The sequence below is a fragment of the Ceratotherium simum genome, chromosome 32 (genome assembly GCF_057802395.1).
Source record: "Ceratotherium simum simum isolate JZ-2026a chromosome 32, ASM5780239v1, whole genome shotgun sequence".
NCBI classification, from domain to species: domain Eukaryota; kingdom Metazoa; phylum Chordata; class Mammalia; order Perissodactyla; family Rhinocerotidae; genus Ceratotherium; species Ceratotherium simum.
This window is the reverse complement of record NC_141931.1, coordinates 6,408,809-6,419,741: the sequence shown is the minus strand read 5'-3', so window position 1 is coordinate 6,419,741 and position 10,933 is coordinate 6,408,809. Positions and strand designations below refer to the sequence as shown.

The 10,933-nt window shown below is 44.3% G+C and overlaps 1 pseudogene; it reads left to right on the top strand.

Moving 5' to 3' along the window:
• Positions 1-9,566: 9,566 nt before the first annotated feature.
• Positions 9,567-10,132, top strand: LOC106801057 (tubulin beta chain-like; annotated as a pseudogene).
• Positions 10,133-10,933: the final 801 nt, after the last annotated feature.

Genomic DNA, 10,933 nt, shown 5'->3' with positions numbered 1-10,933 from the left:
AAGACATTTTCAGAGATGCAAGTTCTCAAAAACTTTGCCTCCCATGCAGTCTTTCTCAGGAAGCTATGGAGAAAGCACTGTACCGAAATGAAAAAGTAAACAAGTAAGAAAGAAGCATGGAAACCATGATGTGATGGTGAAATGAGCTCTCAAGATCTGCAGCCTCATTTTCTGGCTCTACATACAGTGCAGAGGGCACAAAGTTGAGCAGAAGACCTCAAGATCAACCAGTCTGTAATGACAAAGGTGAGCCCCTCAGCTCTCCCTTCATGAGAGAACCTGCTGGAAGGAGAGCAGTTGGTGACAGCCTCCACCGCCATGCTGGGCTGTGCTCTCACCCGGCTGCTCCCAGCCAACGCCTGAGCATGGTAGGGGTACTTCTGCCCAATGTGGGATTCCTCCCAACTGGCCACGCCGAGGCTTCCTCAGAGCCGCGCTATAGTCTGAGGCTCTTCCTAGTCCATCTTCCTGCCTTCCCCCTCTCCCTTCAAGGCATCAGATCTGCATCCAAGGCTCTCCCTGCCTCCTCCTGCTCCTCACGCCTTCATCTTTCCACAGGCACTTCTCCCAATAAACCTCTTGCCCTTCAAATACCTTCTTGGTGTCTGCTTCACAGAGGACCCAATCTGACACGAATCCAAAACAAATCAGGTCAAAAACCTCCTGGAAAAGATTCTCCCAGAAGACAAAATTATTAGAATACCCAATATATTTGATTTTATTGAACAATATTAACACAAGTGGAGGAGAGTTGGGGATAATTAGTGATAAATATGTATGTAGATAATTAGCCCCTGCCCTCCCTAAAAAGACAATGGCTAACTCTAGTGGGGAAAAGTCCAGTTTACTAGAAGACTCAGCTCTAAATAGCAGAATAATAGTGCACACACTGCACAGTAATCTAACTGAAATTATAAGCTACGTTGGAAGAATAGGTAGACAGGAAGTGTCCAAGGATGTGGTAAGGGTTGGTTGTGAAAGAGAACTAGATCTTTGTCTTTCATATTGAGAAATCAATAGATAATGCTTACAACAGGAAAATAAAGAGGTAGCAAGTATGTTAGTTAGTGATAAGGGGAATATTACCAAAATAATCAGTTAAAAGTGTTGAAAGTAGTTGCCTCTAGGGAGCAGAAAATGGAGGGGGTAGTTCAGGGAACTGGGTTTTTTTGGTTAAAAACCATAAAAAACAATTTAACACAAACTACGCATGACTATAATTTTCATAAAAAATACATTGCAAAACAAAAGACTGCATTACAAGCAACCTAATATGGAGAAACAGGACAGATCTAAGCACAGCGAAAGAGACGGAAGGGTTGGTGAGCGACGAGGCCACGGGGACAGGCCTCCTAGCTAGAAACAACAGCATGTGCTGTGTCGAAACAGAACTGATGAAAGGTTAGTGTGGCTGGACCGTGCTGAGCAATGAGGAGAAAGGCAGACGATGAGCGAGCACTGACAGGTGGGGACAGAGAAGGCCTTGTCAGCCACATTACCTCAGGACTTTATCTTAGGAGCCATGAGAAGACTTTGAAGAGTTTTCAGTGGGAGGTTGTCTCAGGTTAATATTTGAGATCCCTGTCTATGGTGCTGAGAATGTATTGGAGGGAGACAAGAGAGTAGCAGGGTAAGTGAGCGAGGGGTTGTCCTGAAAGATGGCCAGTTCTTTTCCTTGAGGTCCTGGGGGGGATGGCTGTGAATTACTGATAAAGCATATACTGGGGAGCAGTAGATTTGAGAACAAAAAACATGAGTATGTTGAGTTTTAGTTAAGATGGGTTTAAGTTGTCTGCAAGTTGTCCAGGTCAAGATGTCATGTAACCAATTAAAATCACAGGTCATGGGCGTAACAGAAAGGTCTGGCCTAGACATGCAAATTTAAGTCATTAACATATAGATTGATGGTAATTAAAATCCCTGGGAGTAGGTGGATGGCTTAGAAAGAGAGCTTAGAGTGGGCGGAGCCCTGTGGAACCCACAATTTCAAGGTTGAGTGTTGCAGACCAAGAAGGAACAGCCAGAGAGGTAGGAGGAGACCCAGTGTAGGGTGCGCTGGAAGCCACATGAAGATCCACTGGGTTCCACATTGATACATAATTCAGACATTCAGATGGAACTCTCCATGACAGCGTTTAGCCACGTAGAGAGAGACGAACCTCAAGAGTAGGCAAATTAAAACAAACAAAAAGACCAGAGGGCTGCAAGTTGAGCCCCAGGGCCACTAAAGGTAGAGGCAGAAGGAAAAGAAGACACAGCCCCCCCCAGGGTTGTGCCAAAAAAGCATGATGCTGGTCACAAAGGCTGAGGCACACCGAGGGGGCTCAAATGAGGCAGAAACATAGAACAGAACAAGAAAGAAAAAAAAGTCATTGTGACAAACTAGAAATTAGCTAAACTTCTGGGAGTTTTGACACCCACTTTAATAGGTGAAAAACTGTTGTAACCAATGGGTTTATAAGAAACTGTTTGAGAGACAAAGATTAGATTGTGTGATTTCTTTGGCTTTTCGTCATTCATTTGGGCAGATTGATGCAAATCCTCATAGGGCTTAACCTTAGCCACTGAGATGTGTCATTTCTGGATGGTTCCTCCTCTCAGTGGGTGGCCCAGAGTGCGTACTGTCAGAACCTCCTGTTCTGCCATGTCTGCTTATCACACTCACAAAGACCTGCGACTGAGGTCTTTCCAACTGTGAAACCACTTCCTAAGTACCAGAAATGAGATGTTTTTCTACTCAAGTGAAATGCAAAACATAAACACAGGCCCTCTTGAAAGGGTAACAAATAAAATTATGCCCAATTGGAATGCCTACTTTAAAAGTCTGAAAATAATAACCCCTTGTTGAAATGGTCCTATCAATTGCTATTTTTCTCTACACACTGTTTTAATAAAACAGCATCAAAAAACCTGACGGGAAGGCATTATAATTTTTCACTTTAACCAAAAAAAAAAAAAAAAATCAATGAAGCTTAATGTGCACAATTTTCTGGTCTTTGGAAGGGCCAAATGGGTATGTTCTACATATATTCTGCATATTGTCTTGATTGCTGTGGATGTTAAATAAATAGTAAATGCCTCAGGAAGAATGTTTAACGCTAATGAATGCTAACACGTAGGAGTTGAAATAGGGCATCAGAAAAATCACAGAACAGTGGTTTTGACACATAGGCCCTGGTTTGTGTGGTCATCTGCTGCATAAGAGGAAATGCTTACTTCTTTTATTTTTCCTGTCTCAAAACAATGCTGGTTAAAACAATGCTTTAGAAAAAATAAACTTAAGGGAATATATTCTTTTTTCTTGTCATCTATGTCTTTACTTCTTCACTTGCAACCGTATATTTTGGTTGCTTGAAAATGTTGGCTAAATGCATAGCTGAATCACATCCAAAGTTCAGCTCCCCAGGAAAATCTGGGTATTTTGCTCAGATTGGTAGCAAACCATAAAAATCGACTCCAGCAAATTTATGCAAATAAGCAATTTATTGGAAACTTTAAATGGCTCACAGCATCAGAAAACAGGTAGCAGGCAAAGGATACCGGGCAGCTGAGCATTTCACAGGGTCATGCTAGTTAGAATGTCGCCACTGGCCTTCACTACAAGTTACTGGTCACTTCCCACCTTGACTGGCTGTCCTTCTGCCACTCAACCCCCTCCTGCCACCATGAGTAATCTCTGACTGCCCTGAATCTCTGCTTCACCCCTCAAGATTTAAAGTTTGAGGTGAGAACATCCCACTGGCCCAGCCTTGCTAGTGAGCTCCTTCTCTGGACTCCAGCAAGAGTGGGGACAGAATACTTTTCCCACCTTGGGTTCTGTAGAGGAAGACAGGACCCTGCCCACATCAAGATTCACACAACTGGGTGTTCCCCAACACCAGCCCTGGGCAACCAAAGAAAGACATATGACCACCACAACAGGTTTCACAATTTTTTGACTGTGACCCCTAAGAAGAAATTTACAGCACACACCAGTGCACACATGAACACTTATATGCATGTTTATAAATGAAAGTTTCACATGATAATACTTATCATTACTAATCAGACTCACCACCTACTGTCCAGTGGGTGGTGCACGAAAAACACTAGGGATGCCATCCACATGGACTACAACGCAAATGACATTCCCAGAGTATGCAGTGCCCAACCTGCACAACGATACCTAGCAGCCCTGTGTACAACGCATTTTGTTCTATTTTCTTCTATTTAATTTTCTGTAAATGTTCATTGCAAACCACTACATTGACTCCCATGCTATGGACTGAATTGTGTCCCCCTACCAAAATACCAATGTTGAAGTCCTAACTCCCAATCTTACTCTATTTAGAAATAGGGTGTTAAGGAGGTAATTAAGGTTAAACGAGGTCACAAGGGTGGGGTTGTAGTCTGATAGGACTGGTGGCCTTATAAGAAGAGGAAAAGATCTCTCTTCCCCCACCCCCCTCACCTCATGCATACACACCTAGGAAAAGTCAGGTGACCACACAGCTAGAAGGTGAGAAGGCAGCTTCTGCAAGCCAGGAAGAGGGCTTACACCAGAACCTGACCATGCTGGTATCCTGATCTCAGAGTTCCAGCCTCCAGAACCGTGAGAAAATAAATTTCTGCTCTTTAAGCCAGCCAGTCTACGGTATTTTGCTATGGCACCCCCAGCAGACTAAGACAGCCCACTAATAGGTGTCAACCTCACGGTCTGAAAACCACTGCCTTACACTATGCTTAGGGCAATGCATGAGAAACATGTGGACCCTTTAGAAGTCCATTTCCAGTTTCAGAGGTTCCCTGATGCTTCTAGGCTGCAACTGTTGCACAGGAAAGCCCACCTGTTCTGAAGTTCCATCTCCCATTTCTCTCCCTGGGGCTTTTCCCCCATTTGTTTCCCATTTGACCCCTTCATTAGCCCTATGTGGGGAATTAAACAGGTCACCTTCCTTCCTTCCTTCGTTCTTTCCTTCCTTCCTTGCTTTTTCCTTCTTTCCTTTGCTCCCTCTTCCTTCCTTATCTCTTTTAATAAATGGATTCTTTAAGATCTCAACACTTCCTTAAGCTACAATATCTGTTGAAAACATTTTCATTAACTCAAAACGGATTTCAAGTGCAGAGGATCAACACTGACTATTTGGCTTTGAAAGCTTTGTTAAGTCTATTCTCTAACCATCATGAGCAAAGCTGTGACAAAGAAATAGAAAGGCCAATTTTTTTTATTTTGAAGACAAGCCTAGCCCCACCCACTATATAAAACTAATCCAATGTGGTCTAGATTAGCACATAGTCAAGACTGGTCTCTATCAAAGGGAATAAATTAAGGAAAATTACCTTAGAAAATGTGTTACCTCCCCTGTACCCTGTTCCTACTTGTCTTATTTCACCTCCTCTTAGCACTCAGCATTGGCTTTCACTCCAGATAACAATGTGTTTTTAGCCTCTTCTGTTCAATCTTTGCTCTGACTTCTTCTACACCTTAAACTGTTAAAAAGGTAGAGAATTATCTTACAGTGACTTTTACCACATTCCAGTTACCTTGTACGTATTATCCCATCTTCTCCTCATACCCATGGGGTATGTACTCTTAACTCCAATTTTCAGGTGAGGACTTGGAGATTTAGACGGTTTAGTTCACACCCAAGTTTGTGATTCTTTGTTCTATACAACAGTATCGTCCAATTGCATCATTTTATTCAAATGCAACCAGAGCACTGTCTTTCAAAAATTCTGTCTTTGTACATCGAGGTGTCCTAGACAAAGGGGTACCACGGCCTACTGCTCTTTGGGCACCCACAAGTCCCAGTTCCGATGGTGGGCACTGCACACAAGTCACCTGGATGACAGTTTGTCCCATAAGAGTTTATATTCTCTGCCCAAATGGGCTTCCATTGAAGCATTCTGTTGAATTCTGAAGATAAACCCAAGAAATTGAAAGCTTCATGGTTTCCCTATTACTTATCACATTAAACTTCTTTTATCTCATTTTCAAAACTATCTATAAATTGAATCCATCCATCCTCATCCTTCCGGTCTAAGCTATGATATAATAGGCTTTTCTTCAGTGTCTTTTGAACCATGTTGTTGTGGAAATAGGATGGGGCCAGCAGTCAGAAAAACCTAGACTCTTGTTCCGGTTTTGCTCTTGGCAGCTCTGGATCTTTTAGACCATCAGCTTACCTTCTTGGATGATCGTCTCTACAGCTCTGAATTAACAGAATTCTACAAAATCCTATCTAAGATCTCTTTCTGCTTTGAAATTCAAGTAAAATTTCATCTTATAGCATATTCTCAATTCATTGTTCAGGGTTTTGTAGTTAGAAGACTGAAAAAAAGTGGTGCTAAACTGTTCTATTTAGTCCTAAACAGCTATTAGTTCTATATAGTTAATTCTAAACGCAGTGGTTTAGAATTAATGCTATTTTTTTAGATTAGAATAACTCATTTCTCCAAAGACTTAGGTGTTAGTACTGTGATGCTTCTAGATTGGCAGGGAAAGCAAGGGAAGGCGTGGGAAGGAAGTGGTGAGGGCAAGGTGCCTGGGGTACAACCGGAGAGGGAAACGTGGTCAGTGCAGGTCGGGGAAATTCCTCTCTCTGGCCCTGCACACAGAACTGCACGCTAGCGTGATTCCCCGGACACTCGTTCTGAAAGTGCCCTGGGGAGCCCTCCTCGGGACCCGGCTGCGGGCCTTGAATGACCAGCTGGTTTACACCAGGTAGCCAGGGAGCTGCTCTCACTCTTCTTCTTCTCTCCTTTTGAAATGGAATTTCAGCTTCTCAAGCAGGAAAACTTGGAACAAAATTTGGTACAAATCCCGAAGCTCATCTACTCATAAACTTTCAACTTTTGAAAAATACAAACAAATCAGACTTGCAGAGCAAGAGCATGGCCGTGCTGGCCGTGCTTGCGTTTCTCAGCACAGCAGGGCCGCTCAGAGTTCAGCTGCTTCAGGGACCTTTTCATGTGCCTTGGCCAATCAAGCAAAACTATTTTCAAGGTATACCCAAGTTCGATATTTTATACTTTGGAGAAATTTGAGGGCATAGACCAGTGAGGAAGATGAAGAAAAGAAAAATCCATAGAACTCTGGACAGCGGCATTGAGCCAGCCAAGTACCAGACCCCAAAGGGAACCTATAGGCGCCCGGCTGTCCTTTGGCGCCTGGGAGCTGATTTTAACCAGCCTGTATGAGGGCTGGCAAAGGTCTGAGATGCAAAAAGACCACAGCAACGCCTCCTTCACCCTCACTCTGGACGAATCTTACAGGTGGGCAGGGATACAGTCACATCCACAGTGTGCTTTGAGGGGCTTGGGAAGGATAACCGTTCCTCCATTCTTCCTAGAGAACAACCTTCCTTACCTTGCCTGAAATTTCACCATCCGTCATTTGGTCCCTTTAGCCAAACACTGCCCTCTCTCCAGTTTTCGTTTAAATTATAAACACTCTTGGAAAACACATCACACTCACTCCCTGGTACTTTACTATGAATAAGTCTACTAAGTGTACCAAGAATCAGGACAAGCCAGTGAGGACAGAGATCAGATAGGAGAGGGAAATGACATCTCAGTAGGGAAAACCTTTCCCTACATCACAGATTTGCCTGGGATCAGCCCCATTCCTGTAACACACACTATACTCCCAGTGCAAGAGAAAATCTGAGATGACCAGTGTGTTTTCTTGAATCATTAAAGCATCTTCCCAAGATGGCCTAGATCTGAAAGCACTATGGCAAAGGAAAGACACCAAATGAGAAACACAAGATAGAATATCTTGCATGGCAATAAATAAATGTTCCTTTCTTTCCTTTCTTAGTGTTTCAATATCTCTACTATATTAATTCTTCCTCACATAGCTACATTCCTTAGAAGTGTGGGTAGTGTGGGTTTTGTATCTGAAATGACAGGAAATTTCAAATAAAGTTCATAAGAAATTGATCTTTGAGAAAGAGCTGTGGCCATTGATATTAGCTGGGTCCCCTATCTGTTCAACACAGCCTTGGCAGCTGATTCCAGTTTTTAGTAGAATTGGAGGTGGGAGTTAAAGCTAGCAGAACAAAGAGGTTAAAAAATACATTATAAAGAAGGTGCTAGCATAGAGGTCACTTCTCTATATATTATTTACTATTCAAATATTTTTGGGTCACTGAATTTATAAGTGCTGTAATGGCACAAGGTTGATTACATAATGCAGTATGATAATACCCCCTTACTTTTACAGAGTAGTTTGTATTTTTAAAGGAAATGGTCCCTTCTTGTTTCCTTTTTATACATGTGGAATGAAAATACTATCTTCACTAATCCTGCCAAACAAAAAAGTCCTCACCAACTGATTCATTCCAATTCCCACTACTCAGTAAACTGCAATTCCTTCTTTTTCCATCTGTTTCTCCAGCTCTCTATTCCTGCAACCTGCGCCTCTAGCTTTCATAGTCCTGTTTTCAGTTTTCATCTTCTCTCACGGCTTTCTTAGGGGATGTCCTTTTTCCTTTTCCCTTTTTTTTTTTTCTTAGGTTTTAACTCCATTTTTCTGCTTTAGTGCTAGTCCCTGTATTTCTACTTCTTTTTGTTGCTTTTCTCTCCTAATTTTGAGATATTCATTTCTTTATCAATTCACTGAACACACATTATGTAGGTGGCACAGTATTAAGTACAGGCGAGCCAGAAATGAAAGGCACGGCCTTTCCTTAAGGGACTTGAAGTTGAGGGTAACAGATGAGTAAACAAATCTTTGTCACACAGAGGGTGTAACACGTGCCACAGAGGAGAGACTGACGGTGGCAGGGATGCTTCCTCGAGAAGCTGACACTTGAGCTGAGTTCTGAAGGACCAAAATTCACAGTGGCTCACCAGGCAGAGAAGGGGCTGGAAGGTGGGAAGGACATTGGTTCCAGGCAAAGAACATAGTCTTTGTCAAGGTAGGATGCAAGAGAAAGCACTAGGCTGGATGCCCCAAGTGTTGCTGGAATGAATAGGGTACGAGGGGAGGGTGTTAGGAACGGGCCTGGAGAAGTGCTGAGGTGAGGTCGTTGTGCGCTGTGTGCAGGGTGTAGGAATTTTAATTTTATGTTAAAAGGATGTAGAGCTATTGCCCTTAAGTAGTGGAGTGACCTGCTGAGAAAGACCATGCAGGCCAGGCATGCCAGGAATCCCCAGGCAGGAAAAGGGGGCAGGAGGGAGTGGGCAGACCGATGCAGGCTAGAAAGGCTGTAAGGTAGGAGTGGGGTGATGAAATTCAGACATAGAATGCACTGGATTTGGTGAGAAACTGGAAGGTGCAGGAGAGGGAAGAGTGGAGAATGGCTCTCAGAATTTCAGCAGCAGGGTGCATCGTAATGAGGTTCCCCAAGACTTGGGAGGAGGAGCAGGCTCTGGAGAAAACAAGAAAAGTTTCCTTTTGACCCACCCTTGACTCGGACGTGGTGCACCCAGGTGGAATGAATGGAACTGGGGAGAAAGTCTATGGAAGGACCAATTTGGGGGTTTCCAGGGTGAGGTGGAGGCAGGTGGGTGCAGGGGAGGTGAACCAAGGGTCTTCACCCGGGAACCAGTGCCCCGTGTGACCCGGCCCCCACTTACTCCTAACTCCTCCCAACACGACCACCACTGTGGCCGCTCCCGTTAGTTACCAGTGGGGCAGCCAGCAGTCCTGGGCCCTGACGGTGCCCCAACTCACCCAGCAGGTGTTTGATGCCAAGAACATGACGGCTGCCAGCAACATTTCCCCCATGACCACTGCCTGACCGTGGCCTCCTTGTGCAGGGGCCACAGGTCCATAAGGAGGTGGACGAGCAGATGCTTACCGTCCAAAACAAGAACAGCAGCTATTTTGTCAAGCAGATCCCCAACTATGTGAAAACAGTTGATTGTGACATCCCACCCTGGGGGTAAAAATGTCCTCCACCTTCATCAGCAACAGCAGGCCATCCAGGAGCTGTTCCCGCGAATCTCAGAGCAGTTCACAGCCATCTTCCAGCACTGGTCCACGGGCGAGGGCATGGATGAGATGGAGCTCACGGAGGCCAGGAGCGACAGCAACGACCTGGTGCCTGAGTACCAGCAGGACTGGCAGTCCTGGCAAGACCAGGACACCACGGCCCAGGTGGAGGGTGAGCTTGAGGAGGAGGCCGAGGAGGAGGTGGCCTAGAGCTGTCTGGTACCTCACGAAGTGTGGAAGCTGGGTGAACGCTTTCTTCACTCACACCCTGTTCTGACAGCCACGTCTCACTGTGTGTGCGCTTTCTCTTCCTCCTGTCTTGACATCACATGCTTACAGACACCACACCATTAAAGCATTTTCATCATGAAAAAAAAAACCAAACTTGCCAAGCTCTTTCCCGCTTGAGCTCTTTTCCTCTGCTTGGAAATTCTCCTTTGATTTTCCACCTTTCGTTTTCTTTCCTCCTTTGGTTTTCTCAACCTTTAGGTCTCTTCAGAGAGGGTTTCTCTGACCTCCCTGGCCAGATAGTTGTACCAGGTATTCCCAGTAATGGCACCGTGCTTATTTCCTTCCTAATACTCAGGGCAATATGTGGGCTAGTCACCTACCTAGTTCTTCATTTCCTGGGTCCCTCACTAAGCTTCCTGGTGGCCAGGATCTGGTCTGTCTTGTTCACCATGTATTCCCATGCCTAGGCAATGCTTGGCACACAACAGGCCCTCATAAGTATTTGTAGAATACATGAATGAATAATGAATCCAAAGTCTTCTCCACAAGAGGACTATATCAGCAAGGCCGCAGCAGGAAACAACAGCAAACTTAAATTGAGGAGAGTTTAATGAAGGCATTGCTTATTAAGGGTGGGAAGAGTGTAGAAAAACCACAAGGCATGGTGGGGTACCTCCAAGTAGGAACTGTGGGCGCTTCATTACCAAGTCATTAATCACATTGAGTAACTGTGAGAAAACATCAGACAAAGCCAAATTGAGGAACATTCTACAAATAGTG